This window comes from Zeus faber (assembly GCF_960531495.2).
Source record: "Zeus faber genome assembly, chromosome: 14".
In the NCBI taxonomy this organism is placed as follows: domain Eukaryota; kingdom Metazoa; phylum Chordata; class Actinopteri; order Zeiformes; family Zeidae; genus Zeus; species Zeus faber.
In genome coordinates this window covers 12699053-12716552 of record NC_137200.1, presented here as the reverse complement: position 1 = coordinate 12716552, position 17500 = coordinate 12699053, and the positions used below count along the sequence as shown (strand labels likewise).

At 44.5% G+C, this 17500-nt stretch overlaps 1 pseudogene across 1 annotated transcript in view; it reads left to right on the top strand.

The window, feature by feature from the left end:
- Positions 1 to 7258: 7258 nt before the first annotated feature.
- Positions 7259 to 17500, top strand: part of LOC307239843 (actin-binding LIM protein 3-like) — a 30745-nt pseudogene continuing 20503 nt past the window's right edge. Inside the window, exons 1-4 of the transcript in view lie at positions 7259 to 7384; positions 15266 to 15449; positions 16601 to 16713; positions 17482 to 17500. The exon at positions 17482 to 17500 is cut by the window's right edge and continues 108 nt beyond it. The product of the transcript in view is annotated as an actin-binding LIM protein 3-like (transcript). The remainder of the gene's footprint in view (positions 7385 to 15265; positions 15450 to 16600; positions 16714 to 17481) is intronic.

The window sequence follows — 17500 nt, the reverse complement described above, 5'->3', positions numbered from 1 at the left end:
CTCCAATTACATTGTCAACTTAATTGAGATCCAAAATAACTTCAACATAATCCATGATTAGCCATAAATTGCACAATGCCACAACATCATATGGTAGCAAATTTCAGCCATTATTTCACAAATTAAAGTCGTTAAAATGTGTTTTAATTTCATAGGGTCATACCCTCAGTATTCATTTAATTCATAAATACAATTTAACTGTATATACTGTAATTGCAGTGTTTGCGTGGCTGTGTACCCATCAGCCAGTGTGGTAAATATTTCCATGGTAACAGCGAGCTCCACCAATCAGAGACTACCACCAATCAGAGAAACTACACAAACTACAACTCCGCACCATTTTGTAATGCCTTTTGATGAAATTGCCTCATGGGTAAAGTAGTTACAAACAACATGTATGTGTTACTAGGGGTTCATTTGGTTGGGGAATACACCTCTGTTAACAGAACTTTTATGTCATTTGCACAGCCCTGAATTATATGCTATGCCATTTTAAGTGGCGCCCCCTATTGACACTACCAGCCCCCTAAAAGTAAATGAAGAAGAACTGTGCAAACCAGTTGACCTTATTTGACCTCTTTTAATTACGTAGATATACTTCAAATATGACCACTGGTCAGGGTCCAAAGATCAATATCTCAGTTTCAGGTCCACTGAAATCTCTCAAACTTGCATATGTTAACCTACAAGATGAGACCTTTCCAAAAAAGTTTTGAAGGACGCATGTTGACACATGCATGCCATTTTTTTTACCCGTAAATTTGTTTCATTTTCAGGTTTTTAATAATACAACTACTTTACCCATGAGGCAATTGCATCAAAATTCAAAACAAAATGCAGCGGAATTGTAGTTTGTGCCGTTTTTAGTGTTAAGGTTGAGCGGTATGGTTTCAAACTTTTATAAATAAACCAATTGTGCAACGTGCTGCACAATTATATAGGAGCATTTTTGCTCCTGTAGAAGCCACGGGTCCGTATGATATCAACCTTGTTTTAAGAAAAATGTTTTATTCACTGTCATGGAGACTACACTACCCATAATCCTAAGTTTAACACCGATGTCTCTGATTGGTGGAGCTCGCTGTTACCATGGAAATGTTTACCACACTGGCTGATGGGTACATTGGGAACACAGCCAGCAAATGCTGCTATTTCATGCAGAAAAAAGGGGCCCCATGTTGAAAAAAAACACTTTTTCAGTGCTTGTGCACATACTCTGATGGGCCTACTAGCACACAAACTGTAAGATAAGACAACCCAGTGAATTTATTTGGAGTTGTCAGTGCATAAAACGTGGTGAAACGAGCCGAACCCCAATGGCTCATAGAGCTAGGGTCTGGGCTGCTCATTTACAATTAAAGCTACAAACACTGAAGCAGCCCGTTTTAGAACACCATGGTGTAGGGACATGTCACAATGGCTCAAATGCATAATCTGAGTGGTATTTACAGCAAAAAATACTTCAATAACATGTTTTGGGGGCCTCAGAGACCTATATTAACTTCTTGAAAGGGAACACAATAGGACCCCTTTAAATTGTACCCGCCTCATTGCGTTTTATCTTTTCTTCTCCATGATTGCTCAACTTGTCACAGGAAGAGGCCAAGTGCCGTGAATTGTTCGAGTGGTGATTACCCCCGTCTTGGAGAAGCAATGATAATTAGTTGTGTAGTTCATCAAAATTTGGTAAGGTCGCGCTGCTCTGCAGAGAATGATTTGGTTTGAAGGAACCATGAGCCTGTTACGGCAGAGAGCAAGAGGAAGAAGAAGAAGGTGATATGAGGTAATCATTCTATCATTTTTGTTCTTACTTCGGAGAGAAGAGGGTCTCTCCAGTTTGGATTGGAGAGGAATGGTTATTCCATCATTGAACACATTAGGGGGGAAGAGATGAGCTCTCGTCCCCCTGTGGACGCTCTCTGTGGAGGAGGCCTACTTCCAGCAACACAACAGTTATTGTAATAGAGCAAAGGCCAAAATATCTTTAAAAAACTGCATTCTGTCAATGAAGGAGAGTGTTTCCTGCATATTTCCTCGTTGTCAAATGAGATTCAGAGGTCTTAGGCTTAGGCTCATTATGATATAGTGTTCGCCGTGCAAGTACAAATACAGGCACCTTAGTACAGTAGGACAGAGCGAGAGAGGTCTGGGTTCAGTTTGGGGTGGTGGAGGCGGAGACATGTTAGCCAATGGAGTTGTAGTTCCTCTGGCTTCCTTTCGTTCTCCAACGACTCTACTCCTAAAGCTGGGGTTTTGGGCTGGGCAAAAATGTAATTGTAATGTGCTATTATCATCTGTAAGTGCTATTATACTGTATCTTCACGATAGTTGACTCGTTGTCCTGCAGCCCTGCTCTGAATGATGGCCCTGCTCGACTCCAGGCAGAAGCCGACATTATTGTTCCCGTCTCATAACATCCTCTTATCTAAATGTTGCTGCCGGGGACGATGTGAACGTTGTGCACGGGGGCAGGGAGGGAGGCTGTGTGTACACTGAAGATGCATCACCTGTTGGTTAATGAAATCGGGGTAAAACCCAAGACTCACACATACATGCCTGGAAATCCGTGCATGTGTGTGTCTGTGTGCGTGCGCGCGCACGTGTGTGTGTGTGTGTGTGTGTGTGTGTGTGTGTGTAGGTGTGTGTGTAGGTGTGTGTGTGTGTGTGTGTGAGTGTGCGTGTGCATGCGTTTACAAACGCTTGCAAAAGCATGCAAGATCATGCACACACAAAATCATGTCCATAGACAGGTGGCTCAGATCTTTCCTTGTGTGCAGTGCCTGTCCCTGTGCTGCCATCTGGATAGAGAACCAAAGCCAACACACACACACACACACACACACACACACACACACACACGTTTCCACATTGGCCGTTGGTTGTCTTGTGCTGCTCGGTAGAATGTTGTCCCACATTTTCCATTCCATCCCGTCAGAATATTTTTAGATCAGCATCCCTGTCTTCTTTCTCTTTGTCTGTGTCTCTATTTTTACCTTTCCTCTCACCTTTTTGCTGTCATCAGCATACCTGTCAGCATGCCATGCTTGCTAGGATTGCTCAATACTGTAGTACGTCATAAAAAGCCTCCGAATATGCAAACATATTCGGAGACGAATATGCAGGCATCAAGAGTCTTTCAATGAAGACTTTAGCATCATGGCCAGCAATTAGAGTGCATATTATCTGACCAGTAGAGAGAAGAGAAACATGAAACATTGAGATATGGGGAACTGAGATATTCAATTTGGTCGTCACAGTAGTAGAGTTGCTGTGGTTCCCCATGGATTGGATGAAATCCCCATGTGGATTTTTGAACCAATATTTCTAACCAGGGGGAACTAGGGGGCGGGGTAAGTAACTGACGATACGTCGCCCAGGATAACAATGGTATCATACAGCGATTCTGCGATACTCAATACATTTGAAGATATTACATCATGATATCTGTGTAACTGAAGAACAAAAAATACCCCTAAAAAGACAAAGTAGGAATGATGTATTTGTTCACTACATTGTGGCGTCAGTTTTGCAAACAACTATATTATATTAAATAATATCTTAAAATATACAAAATAGAAGTATCACAATATATTCCGGTGTCTATTTTTTGCCCCACCCCTATGGGAAACCATATGCCTCAATTAAATCCAAGGCCTCACGACCCCCATTGGAATCTGCTGACGGGGTCGGGGACCCCAGGTTGGGAGCCACATGGGTCTTCAAGACAGTGTAAACTTTACACTGTAAAGAGAGGGCCAGCCCCACTAAGAGGGATTTAACCAGTTTCAGCGGATGAAAGAGCTCTAATCCTTCATGGCCTTTTCGTGGTAGAGCATGTGCGTCCGTACGCATGTGTTCATGCATGTTGCCTGTGAGTGTGAAAAAGACAATTGTTCCAAGATTACTAGGAAAGGTCATATTATTTGTGGGGTCAAAGTTCTCGACACGTGTCCGTGTGTGACGTTAGCTGATGTCGTTGCTGTTAAAAAAAACAAAACAATGTAATAAATGAGCTAACAAGCCTCTCGCCTAGCAAAGCACAAGCAAAACAATGTGAAACAAATCACTTTGAAACAGTGATGATTTTCAAAACTTTAAAAGACAATTTTATATTTGGGCAATTGTAATTTGTTCTTTACACATTTCAGTATCAATCACTGACCAAACTTCCATAAATGTTATGTTGCACAAATACAATCTATTCCCAAGTCCGTACACAGATTTACAAAAAGTATGATTCAAAGAAACTTTCCATCACTTACCGTGTCATTTTCCTGCACTTACGGTGTAACTTCCTGCTATGAATCCTAAATGTATATGGATGAATTGCAGTTGTGGCAATCATTTTTCATGCGTGTGAGTTTGGCAGGCAAGCTTCAGCCACACTCCAGAGATTTATTACTGTATGCTTATGTCTTCTGCTTCATTGTATGATTAAATGTAGTGTCACCCGAGGACGAAAAAAACGAACAATACAGTAATGCAATGATATACATATGTATATCAGAGTACTTACTGTAGTACAGAGTGACAAGAGGGGGCGGGGTGGATCATGAAGTGTCCACTGTTCACCCTTGTTGTTCTAAATACAGATTAAGGGGGGGAGGGGGGATTATGAATTATCCTGTTACTCTGCAGGTACAGAGTACTACTCTGTAAGTACTCAGAACCAACACGGTATCTGCTGTTCTCCCCTTCTGACTGGGTTAGGGTTGGGGTTAGGGTTAAATACCTAGTATAAACACAATATTAAGATCACAGTAAACCCTGTTTTACATTACAGGACCTATGCCCATTGGTGTTACGATAAGGGACCCAAGACATACTGTACTGGAGCTGTTTGGTTCATTTCCCCTTCAACAGCATCTCGAACAGACGATGAGAAAACTTTATTGAACATGATTATATAGAATACGTTTTATTTACAACATCTTAACAAAAAAACACGACTATTATACAGTATAAATGTGCAATATAAAGTGCACTATTAAAAAATTTAACAACAAAATATCCTAACTCTTAACTTAACGTCTTAACTAAGCAAACAAGGGTTTACAACTTGCAGTTACCAACTGCAGTTATAAAAAGATTAATTATCGCGAAGAAAAAAACGTTTTCAGGAACTTTGTCCTTAAGTTCCAAATAGCCACTTCAGAGGGAGTCTAGATCCCCTCCGGATAGAATCACCAGCACCAAGGCTTTTCCTTTGGTCACGGGCATTTATTTTGCACATCCATGCCGTCACACACGGCGTGAGAACAAGCTGTTAAACTTACGGTTTATTCGTTTGCACAACATTCCCTGGAACGTAGCTATCACGTTGCTATATATAACATATGCAACGGCCACAGCATGATAAAGCAACGTACAGATCACCGCGCAGGCGTCGTTAACTCCACGGGAGCAAGAACGGAAACTTGCAGCTTTTCCAAGCCTCCACTTCATTCCAGTCTTCATGAACAATTCTACACAGCAACATAACTTCAGGCGTTATCCTCCGCTCCACCGCTGCGTACAGTGCAATAGCGGCAGGCGGGGCGACACCAAAAGTATCGGTACCACGTTTCGCTTTGAAGATCGACTGTAGCGTCAATAGGATCAACGCCAAAAGGGGATCCGTTTCTCTCTCCAAAATAAGTTAAATTGCTTTTAAAAGATATGTATTTCCTCACTTGCGGCGGCTTGGCGCCCATCACCGTTGCCGTGGTGAACAGGAGATCCTGACCCCACGCACTGCGCCCACTGGGTGGTTTGTGAATGAATGAATGAATCCAAGACATCATAACAGGATGGTCCTATAACGTATTTGTCCCATACGATCCAGAAACGTCTCACTTTGGTAATTACCTTAAGAGAAAAGCAGGGTGAGACTCCCTCACAGCCCCTCGCAGCAAAAACTTTAATCCCTTAAAAATAAATGCATGACGAATAACAAAGAAACATTTTTGAACGGAGCGGAAATACTTTTTTGTTTCATATTATACCCTACAAATTCAATTGAAATATATGTGTCTGTATCGAGTTGTGGAATTATTTATTAACCGTACTATTTCATGAGTACTGTGTTATTTTTGTGATACAACCAGGATTGTTCTTCTTTAACCATCAACATAGCATTACATTATTTAAGGTTTTTATACCAAACATAGTGTAAAAATATGGTATTCTGCAAATGATAAGGTTTAGTATAACTACATTGAATAAACGAAATCATATATGTGCACCAATACCAATCATGGGTCAAAACATTGCTAAATTTGGCTTAAGTAAAAGTCAGAAGTGGCAGTAAATGAAGGTTGGTTTGGGAGTCGAAAGCGGCAGCTCTTTTTCGCTGAGCTGAACCAAATGGTCCTTCACCAGCGCCGCGTCACACATGGCAACTCATGGTACATCGTCCTCCAACCCACATGATTATTATAGTTAAATAAGCATTGAATAGGTGAGGCGCTGTGTGTTGCACTGACGACCAAGATTAAAGGGCAATGTTTGACATCACGGAGAGGTAAAACTGTCTGTCTCCCTCCCTCTTCCCGTGTGTGTGTGTCTCTCTCTCTCTCTCTCTCTCTCTCTCTCTCTCTCTCTCTCCTCGGTCCCTAATCTGCTAATGAATGAGTGGTAAGCCCCGTTGATCCGTCTGACAGAGGGGGAGTCCCTCCAAGTGGCGCTTCTGGTCACGGAGTCACTACCGATCACTAAGTCCTCAATAAGACCCCGTCTGTGTGTTTGTGTGTGTGTGTGTGTCTGTCTGTGTGTGTGTGTGTGTGTGTGTGTGTGAGAGAGAGAGAGAGCCCTTCCCTCTGTCACGTCTTTCTGTTTCTATTTTTGTGTCTCTACAGCACTGACCATCGCTTGGTCTCAATGTTACGTAGCGAGAGCGACGAGACAAAGCTCTATCGGAAAAGTGATTGACGTGACCAGTCAATCAATCAATCACTCAACTAATCAATCAATCAATCATCATGTCTCCTTTTGATTGAAGATATCTGTTCTTTCCTTCCATTCTCCTCCTCCTCCCCCTCTCCTCCCCTTCCCCCCTCATCTCGTCCTCCACCCCTCTCCACTCCTCCTCTCCTCTCCCCTCCTCTCCTCCTCTCGCCCTCCTCCACTCCCTTCCTTTTCCCCTCCTTTCCTCAACTCCTCTCGTCATCTCTCCTCCTCCCCACCTCCCCCCCTCTCGCCCTCCCCCCTCCCCTCCCCTCCACCTTCCCTTCCATCCCCTCCTCTCCTCCTCCAGAGCTGCTGTACCGCTCAGGTGTCTATGGGAGCAGCTCCGTCCCCCGGCATGGAAGCTCCTCCGTGTGCGAGCGCTGTGGGGAGGCGTGTCGCGGAGAGGTGGTGCGCGTCAAGAACACACATTTTCACGTGCAGTGTTTCACCTGTCAAGGTAACACACACACACGCACACACACAAACACACACGCACACTCACACGCACACGCACATGCACACGCACACATACACACACTGGAGGGGTGTTACCAGGTTCTTTCGCCAGTTGTTTGGGTGCGGAATGGGAAAAGCTGGAATGTAGAGGATGTTTTTTATAGGTCAACTTTGTATAAAGCCACTCACATGAATTACTGTATATGCAACCCTCTGCCACTCTTTTCTGCCGTCTCTCTCTCTCTTTCTCTCTCTCTGCACCTCGGCCAGAGTTTGTTTCTTCTTGTTTGTTCTTGTATGCCTTTAAATCTGTCTTTGAATGCAGTGTGTGTGTGTGTGTGTGTGTGTGTGTGTGTGTGTGTGTGTGTGTGTGTGTGTGTGTGTGTGTGTGTGTGTGTGTGGTTGTGTGTGTGTGTGTGTGTGTGTGTTTGTGTGTGTGTGTGTGTGTGGGTGTCTGTGTGTTTCACCAGTGAGCAGGTGGGACAGAACAAATAGACACAAATAGAGATCTGGAGTCAGCAGCAGTTCTGCACTCAGTCAGCACTCTCTCTCGCTCTCTCTCTCTCTCTCTCTCCTAATCTGTCTCATCACCCAGATGAACTAGTCGTTCAGAAAATACAGACAAGGACTACAAGATAAGTCTTTGGTAGACATGTTCAAACCGGTCTGTTTTATTTCAACTTCTTGTATTTCGGTGTCAATAGTAAAAGCCTATTTGAATAACTAATTTTGCTACAACTTGTATCACATGTGTGGCCTTTTAACTGAGAGTGGTTTAAAGTAACAAAGGACAAGTACTTAGATAATGTATATAAGTATCTGTACTTAAAGGTGCAGTGTTTGGAATTTAAGGAACAGACTTGGCAGCAATGGAATATAATATTCACAAGTATGTACTAATTAGTGTATAATCCCATGACAAAAAGAATGTTGTGTTGGTGTTACCAACCAGAATGAGCCGTTTCTATCTACATAGGAGCAGGTACGCTTTATGGAGGCCACCATGTTGCACCATATGTCTATTCTACTGGAGCCCAGAACAGACAAACCACACCCTGGCTCCAGAGAGGGCCTTTCCATTTCCTTCCACGGAGGCTGCCATGTAGGGGCAGAAAGTACGGTGGGGACATGGGGGTCCGGACTCGCCCCCCCCCCAGACAGTTGTCCTCCTCGATATATCATTGTAAACATAATTAGATAATTCAAAATAATATGGTAATATGCATTGAAAGCACGTGTGCTAATTATAGACATAAAACAATGCCACACGATGAGTGTGACGTCTCCTCTCCGCTCCTTGCCCCAATTTGCGCTGCTTCGCCAAATTTCCCCCTCGTTTCAACAAACAAAACGGAAAAAAAAAAAAATACAAAAAAAAAAAATATATATATATATATATATATATATATATAATATATATATATCAAAAGCTACCCCAAATGAGAGGAAAATTCAGATTAGTCTTAATATTTGTGTAGGTTTGTAAATGACTATGACACCTCCTGCACTATTATTTTTTAAATTATTTTTATTCAGGGTCTTCATGACAACTCAGCTATATGGTACTTAAGAAAATGAGAAAAGAAAGAAAGGAAATAATAAATAGTCGTACTCCATGCAGCATTATAGTCTGTCATAACGGGGCACTGGATCTGACAAGCTTTTACTTTTAATGCTTTAAGTGCATTTAAAGTAGAAATGTCGTGGTGTTTCTTTCACTTTTGCTAGAGTGGTGTTGTGTCGTGGTATTTGTACTATTTCTTCAGTAGAAGCTCTGAGAACTTCCTGCACCACGGGCGACAGACTCACTGAAGTAGTGGATTATCAACTTAAAAATCTATCTATTGGCTGACCTTTTCCGCACGGCATCACTTAAAATTGAATAAAGTGCTTCCGCTGGACAGATTTCACGGAGGATAGTGGGGTCTTTGGGAATATCAATGTATTAACAGCACACGTAGGAGCGGTCCGAGCAAATAAGTCTAATGACTCAGCGAATGGACTGTGACCTCAGCTGACTTCAGCTAATCAAATGGACTGGAATCTAATCATTGGCCTCCAGTGAGTAGGGCCTGATTCTATCTATCTATCTATCTATCTATCTATCTATCTATCTATCTATCTATCTATCTATCTATCTATCTATCTATCTATCTATCTATCTATCTATCTATCTATCTATCTATCTATCTATCTATCTATCTATCTATCTATCTATCTATCTATCTATCTATCTATCTATCTATCTATCTATCTATCTATCTGTCTGTCTGTCTGTCTGTCTGTCTGTCTGTCTGTCTGTCTGTCTGTCTGTCTGTCTGTCTGTCTGTCTGTCTGTTTGTCTGTCTGTCTGTCTGTCTGTCTGTCTGTCTGTCCATGTAATGTACAAAGAGTATGGACAGAGGTTTTTTGTTAACCTATACAAGGAAGAGAGGGGAGGTGGAATAGAAAATAAAGCAGGAAAAGGAGGAGAGGAAAAACCACATTGGAAAATTAAAAAACAAGATGCAGTAAGCCGGTGTGTGTGTGTGTGCACATTTTGCACATTGCACAGTATTTATGCACAGTATTTATCTGAAAAACAGAGTGACCCCTGTCCAATTTATTTTCTTCTCATTCACATTTGTATTTTCTTTCTCTCCATCTCCCTGCTCCCCAATTTTTTTCCCTGCCTCCTGACGCGGGAGTATGGATGTGGTCAGACAGTGACGTGTCAGATGGACGGATCGATAACCTCACTGATGACTCTCCCTGTCTCCTCCCGACTCCTCCCTTCTCCTCCCTTCTCCTCCCTTCTCCTCCTGTCTCCTCCCGTCACCTCCCATCTTCCCCTGTCTCCTCCCTTCTCCTCCCGTCACCTCCCATCTTCCCCCTTCTCCGCCCTTCTCCTCCCGTCTCCTCCCTTCTCCTCCCTTCTCCTCCCTTCTCCTCCCGTCACCTCCCATCTTCCCCCTTCTCTTCCCTTCTCCTCCCATCTTCCCCCTTCTCCTCCCTTCTCCTCCCATCTCCTCCCATCTTCCCCTGTCTCCTCCCGTCTCCTCCTGTCTTCCCCTGTCTCCTCCCGTCTCCTCTTGTGTCCTCCCTTCTCCTCCCATCTCCTCCCATCTCCCCCACCTCCTCCTGTCTCCTCCCGTCTCCCCCCGTCTCCTCCTGTCTCTTCCCTTCTCCCCCTGTCTCCTCCCATGTCCTCCCATCTCCCCCTGTCTCCCCCCTCTATCCCTGTCTCCTCCTGTCTCCCCTCTCCCCCTGTCTCCTCCCGTCTCCTCTTGTCTCCCCCGTCTCCTCTTGTCTCCCCCCTCTCCTCCTGTCACCCCCATCTCCCCCTGCCTCCCCCATGTCTCCCCCTTCATATCAACTCTCCGCTTCTCTTCCCACTCACACACATACGCAAAGCCCTCTGCCTCGCTGCCTCCTTTTATCTCTCCCCCGACTCCCATCCCATCCCTCCTCTTTTCTCCTCTCCTCCGCCCCTCCCCTCTTTCATCCTCGCCTCCCCTTCCTTTTCCACTCCTCCACCCCTCCCCTCTCTTATCCTGTCCCCTCTCCTCCGACTCTCTTCTCCTCTTCTCTTCGATTCCTTCCTTTCCTCTCCTCTTTTCAGTTTCCTTTGATCTCGTCTCGTCTTCTCTCCTCCGTCCCTCCCTTTCCTCTCGACTCCTCCCCACCAAAACTCTCATCTTCTCTCCTTAATCCCCCCCCCCCATCTGTTCCTCTCCGCCGCACGCGTCTCCTCTCGGCTCCTCTTCTCCTCCCTCCCCGTCTTGTTTTACCCTTCGTCTCATCTCCCCGCCTTCCTCTCCACCTCTCTGTTCTTCCTCTCCTCTTTTATCATGTCATCATGGCTAAGCCGCTGACCGCTGTGGATCCCTCCTGCCAATGAGCCTCATCCCCCAAATGAGGCTCTTCATCCCCGTACTTCGAAAAATGCATCACCACCGAGCTTAAAAAGCCACGTGTCCCTTGTCGTCCTCAATTCCACCATCTAAAAAACATTTTTACGTTCCCCCCGTTAATAATTAAGGGGCTTCTTCTCTACATTGGAAGATAGGTCGTTTTTAGACAATGTTTAAACAGCGTTTAAAAAAACGTTTTGGGTTGAGGACAGAAATATGGGCAATTAGGTGTCGAAAATGAACCCAAAGAACAGCTGAGAGGTTTCTTTTTAAGAAGCACAGGTTTTCCGACAATATGAGTGACCCACTTTGCAGTGAAAGAAGTTGAGCTTACTGGGAGCGAGATGCAATGTGAGTGTGTGTGTGTGTGTGTGTGCGCGCGCGCGCGTGTGTGTGTGTGTGTGTGTGTGTGTGTGTGTTTGTGTTTTTGTGTGTATCAGTTGCTTTTTAGTCTCTATTCAGGAAATACACCAAAGTAATAGGACACGTGTATTAAGCCGGCAGGAGTCCCTATCCGTTTTGTTTCATACCCAATTTATTTTTCCCAAATTCCTTTTATTCCTATTCCTCCACGCTGGCGAATGCCATGCCCAGAGGCATTATTTTCTCGGGTCCGGTACGTACGTGTGTACGTACGTCCGTCCGTCCCATTCCCATCCCTTTCTCACGCCTCTGGGAAATGTCTTCAAATTTGGCGTCGTCTCGGACTCAAGGATGAACTGATTCTATTTTGGTGGTCAAAGGTCAAAGGACAAGGTGACTGTGATCTCACGTCCGTCCCATTTTCGTGAATCCGAGATCTGAGGAACGCCTGGAGGGATTTTCATTCCCTCTGGCACAAACATCCACTCGGACTCAGAGCTGATGACTTCCATTGAGCCCAAAAACACATTTGATAGTTTTAATTAAATTCCTTCAAAGTGTCTGGACAGACGTGGATGTGAACTGCAACTTAACAGGTTGGCGTAGGCATACAACTGCGACGCGGTAATTATAGTTTCCTTTAAAATCTTTCTTTCAGCCCCTGTTGTCTCTTCTCGTGCCTCAGGCTGTAAAACAAAATAAATCATTATCTCCAGTCTCTCCGCCAATTGTGTGCGCGGCCACCTCGGCGTGTGCGTGTGTTGAGAGATTGCGTGCACACGGGAGTGCGCTTGTGTCTGTCCGCGAGTGTATTTGTGCGCCTGTGTGTGTACTTGTGTAGCTGTGGTTGAGCGGTAAGTGTGGGTGTATGTGTGTCCATCCCTGCAGCGTTGGAAACCTAATGGTGCAGCAGTCGCTGATAACAAATGAGAAAGACAAAAGCTGGGTTTGACTGCAATTCACTGCTCAGTGGTAAACCTTTGCTTTACCTACATAAAGAGCAAAATCATGAATCTATCTTAACCTTTTATCTTATTTAAAATCTGATGTTTATATACAGTATGTCTATGTATGTATGTATATATATATACAGTATGTATATATATATTATTATATATTATTATATTATATATATTTTTTAATATTATTAGAACTTATAGGAATTGGCAAAAGTCGCCTAAGGTAAAATAGTTAAAGGTAAAAATGGAAGGCGGGCTGGTCAGCACCCACAACCCTGGGCTTTCTAGGGTCGATATGGTCCCAGTAACAGACAGCTGATTCACAGGAGGCTAGTGTGGCTTATTTAGTCCTTCTTCTTTTCACCAGCACATAGTAAAACACCTCCAACTTCAGCAGTGATTAGTTAGATAGTGTGAAGCCGCTTACATTTCTAACGAAAAGTCGTAGAAATCTCATTCCCCCTCCAGGACTTTTGAAGTGGGCCAGAATCAACCTCCTCCACAACGAGTTCCGTGTTTATCGGAGAGGAAACGGGGAAGGGAGCCGGCGGCGCTGACTCGGCATTCTGATCGGGCTGAATCCAGAATATCTCTCCCACGTTTAGGGCAACAGGTGGGGTCAATGTGGGGGGGGGCGGTTCTGAGGCGCCCCATGTGGCATGGAAGCGTCCAACAGACCTTGACCCTTTCAACTTTGACCTCTGGCCTTCTGTGTGAAATGACAGCCACCGAAGACTTTACCCTTAAACGGAATTACCGCCAAGCCCTGCGGTCCATTCGGGGAAATAATGGATGAAATGTAGTGTATAATGTTCCAGTATGTTGCGAGTTTAGGCTTAACTTGATGAGAAGGAACATGTGTTCTCTGTGAACACCTAGAGCAGTAAACCAAGGGCACACCGCCAAACAGCCATTTATCAGTTCGCCATTTTGCTCGCTGATTGTCCAGATGATCTAAATGAAGAGAATCTAATAATAACCCACATGCACCGGCGTGGAGTGCCTCTTTGCCGGAACAGATTTTTTTTCGGAAATGGCCTGTAATGCGAAAAATCGAAATCAACCGGACCACTCTGACCACTCTGGAGAAGCCCAGAGCAACTTGTCTTTCAGGCTTGTGTCCGCGGGTTAATAGGCTCTGATAGAGGAAGTGGTGAACATGTGAATGCTATCAGCTCGGCCAGGGAGGAGGAGAAGGGCTCAGAGTAAGCCGTCGAGTTCTGTTCCAAGTGGCGCATTCTGCCGGCACGTGGCGTCTCTCTGAGAATACAGACTGCAGGGTTTAGAGAAAGCCTGGCGGTGATTGGAAACAAGAAGGAAATATGTAGTGCATGTCGCATATTTATGTATAAGTCATTTGTGTGTGTGTGTGTGTGTGTGTGTGTGTGTGTGTGTCTGTGTGTCTCTCTTAGAAAGGTCAGTCTGGGATTTTACAATGTTTTACAATGGTGGCATTCCTACCATGGAAAGGAAAACTGGGACAAAGATAGAGGCGTTTGGCACAAGATGGGTCCATCTTGTCCGTCTGTCTGTCTGTCTGTCTGTCTGTCTGTCTGATCTATTCTCTCCGCTGAGTTCAAGGCCATTAGCTTGATCGAGTGGCTATTCACTCACTGTCAGATATCCTGAACTCCTGTCTGCCTTTTCAGATGCCTCCTTTGGAAAACCAGGGGTAGCATTTTACTACAAGTATACTTTGCTGCCGTTAAACAATATTATGGGACATACGTCCTCTAATTTGCGCCCTTCATTTCCCTGCAGGATATCCAAATCTGCCTGCATTCACATTGTAAAGCTGCGACAAAAACTCAGAATGAAATATAGGTGACCTTGAGAAGAGAATCTTTATAGATAGGATGTAATAATAATAATCCCTGTCACCGCTTGCCATGTTGTTTGGATAATGTCGGCACGTGGGCAAAACTAACCCATCAAAAAGCTGAATTTCTTGCAATTCGCCACCCTAGAGGACAAGAAGCTTCCTCCATTTCGCCTTCTCTCCAAATATCCATGTTCTGATAGACGATTTGATAGGAAATAGTAAATCCCAGTTTTTCAATTGTCTAATAACGACCGCTGACCACAAAGAAATACATGAGATACATTTTACATTTTTTCTTTTTTTTTTCTTTTAAGTCTGAATCCAACCAGGTTTGATTGAGAGGGTGGGTCTCGGTTTTAGCAAAACGGGTCGGGAACACCTGGTCGGGAGCAACGTTTCCCAATCCAGTCCTCAAATACCTCCTGCCCTGCACGTTTTTAGGTCCAGACAAGCAGACGGCCCACTCAACCTCAGCAGGACCACAAGCAGCACCTCGCCTCGCAGACTTTGTGAAATAGAAACTATCAATCCTCCCAAACCACTCACACACCTTTGCAGGGAAACAGAAAAACCCACACATAGACACAGACACACACACACACACACACACACACACACCCAGACACACACAATCTTTCTACCTTAATGTATTGTATCCTTCGGCTTGCATACTAATAGTTCTAAGAGTATGTCCAATGTAAACATTGACGACACAGAAGTAATTATACTGTTGGTATTACAGCCCGGCTGGATACAGTAATTACTCAGCCCTGACAAACTGATCCATTTCTCCATCGATATTCCCTTTCTTCTCCCCATTCCTGCCTCTCCCTCCCTCCCCCCAGTGTGCAACTGTGACCTGGTGGGCTCGGGCTTCTTCCACCAGGCCGGGGAGTACATCTGCACGGAGGACTACCAGCGTCTGTACGGCACCCAGTGTGACAGCTGTGAGCAGTACATCACCGGGGAGGTGGTGTCGGCGTTGGGCAGAACCTACCACCCGCACTGCTTCGTCTGCAGCCTCTGCAGGTGTGTGTGTGGTGTGTGTGTGTGTGTGTGTGTGTGTGTGTGTGTGTGTGTGTGTGTGTGTGTGTGTGAGAGAGAGAGACAGATATGTATGTAATATGTTTTTAGAGAGAGACAGACGGACAGACACCATGTATAAGTAAGATATCAGTGACGCAAGAGTCGCCGACGTTCGTTCCTTGCGAACAAGCCTTTCAAACGACGCAGGACTCACCAGAGTCACCAGTCGACATAACTGTGACGGAATGAAACGATCCGTGCGAGAATTCCACTCGCAACTCGGAGCCAAACTGCCTCTTCTGACTCTTGTTCATCATTCAGGAAGTCCTCCCTCGCTCACTGAACACTCCACTCACTTGACAAGTCATTCGTCAAAAAACCTGAAACAAAAAGGTCTGAAACGAGAGTCAAACCTTCCATCAGTCGTTTCATTTTTGCGGTCGAAATGATGGATGAAGCCGTGAAAATGCGACCAAAATGTTTTGCGCCGTGGAAATTCTGAAACGTTTGATTACATTTGTATTTAAATTTTGAGTTGTATTTCGAGGCTGCAGTTTTGGTCTAATAATATTGTTGCAGACCAAAGCAGCCACGGCTGCAGACGGCAGCATGACCTCCTTCCCCGCAACCGCACAGCTGCCCCGAGTCGGCCCCGAATCAGCGCCCGTGCAAGCGCTGATTCAGGTGCCCCTTTGTCCGCAACCATCATGGGATTTTGATCTTATTAGCAAATATTGTGATATACTGTATATATACATATATATATATTTTTTTTCTTTATCTAATTAATAATAATAATAATCATCTAATTAATTCATTTATTTATGAATTTATTTATAGTGTAAAATAATAAATTCTCCCATAAAAAACAGCCGTACATATATGCATGCGTCTCTTTAATGAGTATGTATGTGTTAGTTTTACTCCTCCTCATGTTTAAATATCAAAATATAATTTCTGCGGCATTATAAAAACACGATGGTATTGGTGTTATTAAGTGAGACTGCTTCTACTTCAAATACAGCGTGTAATTCTAATTATGTGTGTGATTGTGCATGTGTGTGCATGTGTGTGTGTGTGTGTGTGTGTGTGTGTGTGTGTGCGTGCGTGCATGCGTGCGTGCATGCGTGGGTGCGTGTGTGTGTGTGTTTTAGGAGCCCATTTCCGATTGGAGACAGGGTGACCTTCTGTGGGAAGAAGTGTGTGTGTCAGCAGTGTTCACACACACTGAACAGCGACAAGCCAGTCAAGGTCCATGGACCAAGCTGTAAGAAACATGCATCCACACACACACACACACACACACACACACACACACACACACACACACACAAGATGCAAATAGATTCACACAGTCAAAATATACATGCAAATTCACTTCCTCCACTTCCAAATCATCAAATATTTCCAACATGCACTCACAAAATGTATATGCAATGTACACACACACACACACACACACACACACACACACACACACACACACACACACACACACACACACACATACACACACACATTCTTGTACTGATGTCAGAGTGAGGTCCGAACCAGTGAATCACTCATCAGTGAATACACTGGTCCGTGAGGACCCATTTTCCTGGTGCACTTCGAAGACAAAAAATAGTCAATAAGGAGAGCCGTCTGCACAAGTATAGTAAAAATAAACACACACACACACACACACACAATCACATAATCACATGCACACACACACAACCAATGCATACAGCAGGTCTGATGCTTCAGGTGGATCGGTAGCCTGATTCTTTTAGGTCCATCTGGCCAAGGTCATGTGACCCTCAGCTCCGGAGAGAGGGATGGGGGAAGGAAGAGAAGAACCGGGTTGAGATGGGAGGAGCGATAAAGAGAAATTGGGACACGGGAGCAGCGGGTTGGGTGGAGCGTGAATTTTCAATTACACTAAATTCCCTTCCTCCTCTTTCTTATTCCTTATCTCACCCCTTTACCACCCCCACCCCCTTTCCCCTCGAAAATACTTTACTTTACTGTTTTTTTTTCTGTCCTGCCCCAGACTGCTCAGGCTGTGGGGA